Source organism: Amphimedon queenslandica, unplaced genomic scaffold (assembly GCF_000090795.2).
Source record: "Amphimedon queenslandica unplaced genomic scaffold, v1.1 AMPQUscaffold_13239, whole genome shotgun sequence".
Taxonomy (NCBI): domain Eukaryota; kingdom Metazoa; phylum Porifera; class Demospongiae; order Haplosclerida; family Niphatidae; genus Amphimedon; species Amphimedon queenslandica.
The window spans coordinates 24,732-26,652 of record NW_003546525.1 but is presented as its reverse complement, the minus strand read 5'-3'; the positions used below and the strand labels follow the sequence as shown (position 1 = coordinate 26,652).

General features: G+C 31.3%; 1 protein-coding gene across 1 annotated transcript in view; it reads left to right on the top strand.

Moving 5' to 3' along the window:
- The window catches only part of LOC109584161 (uncharacterized), a 36,528-nt gene that overhangs the window by 13,156 nt on the left and 21,451 nt on the right, over positions 1-1,921 (top strand). The window lies entirely within an intron of this gene.

The following is a 1,921-nucleotide window of genomic DNA, read 5'->3' as shown; positions in this document are numbered from 1 at the left end:
ACTAATTATCATAGTAAGTAAACTGGAATGATATAAATTATTGATTATATTTCAGGCTAATTTTGGTTTTTTCATAATGTCTCTTGTTATCATCAGAAGGCAACAGAAAAAGCAGGGCCGAGGAATAAAACCACAGTAAGGCATAATTTTGTTGGCATTTTTTATGACAGTTGGCATGACATTAAGAGCTCACTCTTTCAGCAATTTTTCTACACAGCATATAACAGGGTGTTTAAGCAAATAAATTAATACTTTTAAGTTTCATTTTAGTTGTAGTTCAAATCTAGATAGCTTAGTGAAAGAAATCTAAAGAGTTCATTCTGATTTTATTATCTTTTTATTAGACATTGGATTAAGTCTGCATTATCATTGACAATAATAATGGGGATAGGATGGATTGGTAGTGTATTATTCTTTTCACAAAGACTTCTTTTCATCGCTTACATTATGACTATTTTTATTGCCGGTCAGGGTATCATTATATTCATATTATATGTACCACTCTCAAGCAATGTAAGTTCATATTATACTGGTAGTTAATAATTTCCAATGTATTTCCTATCAAATAAGGTCAGAGAAGCTTATGCTAAACTCTTAAAGAAAAGGCTAGCTAATTGGTCACTGACACGAAGCAAAGTCAGTTTTTATCTGCAAATTTTTAAAATGATATTTGTGATTAGGCTAGTGGAGATTCTAAAAAGAAGTCCACTGAAGGCAACTTGAGAAGTAAGGATGATATGACACAGCATGAATCATGATATTATTACGTGATTTTTAAAAATAGTGAACACAATTGATAATGGGCTTGATGCAGAAAAAAGCAAATCAATGGCATAATTTTTATTGACTTTACCAAGAGTACATAATATGTACTCTTGACTTTACTAACAGCACATGTCATTATTATTATAGCAATGTTTGTATTGACTGTGTATTTTATATATTTATCATTGTTAAATATTATGTCTTAGTGCTCAAACTTGTTGCAGTAAAATGAAGAATTACCCTGTACTATAGTATAGGGAATTTTGTTGATACAGATCAGGCTATAACAAATAACAAACTACAGTATAATGATGATATCAATTACTGTCTTTCCAGGCTATATAGATCACATGCCTATAGTAAAAAGTAATTTTATTAAATGTACATTACACAAATATCAAAAGTGTGTATAATTATTATGAGAAATTCATAAATCTACAGTTGTTCCTTTTTATTGTCAAATGTAGCATTTTCAATAGCTAAAGCGGCTCCATTTGCTTGACTAGTAGTAATGTATGTATTGTACTTGTGTGCCTTAGGAGTGGTTGTTGAGTAGGTCCTCTTTTGTGAAGGACAAAATATAGCTGTCCACTGCCTCCTGTATTCACTGTTCAGTAAAATTTAAAAAAACAAATATGAAAAACCCTTGAAATGCATTAAGAAATCTAAATATAAACTTGACTGTATAAGATACACTAGGCAACTATTCGATATCCAAGTTAAACTAAAGAGGATCATAATAGAAAAGTGGCATTACCACGTGTTCTGGCACTGTTAGTTTTTTATTTTTGTACAACTGATGAAGGCCTTTGGGCTGAAACTAAATTATGTTATTTAATAAATGATTGTGGTAGTGTATAACAATAATAACATGCCAAATAGCAACATGTTGCCCAGTGTATGCCTGGCTTAAATCATGTAAACTGAAGCCATAGATGATGTGCATGGTCAATAGGAAGGGACTGCTGCAATAAATAGATACATGCAAACGCAGCCCTCTCTAAACTCAATGCTAGTCATATGCTCGGGGTCAGTTTAATACTTTGTTATTGCTAACACTTCATTTGCACCTAAGGTGTTAATTAATAAAAATCGTTTGCACTTTGAGATGTTAATCGATGTCAAAACAAGGTAGAGAAATTAGATCTACCTATTA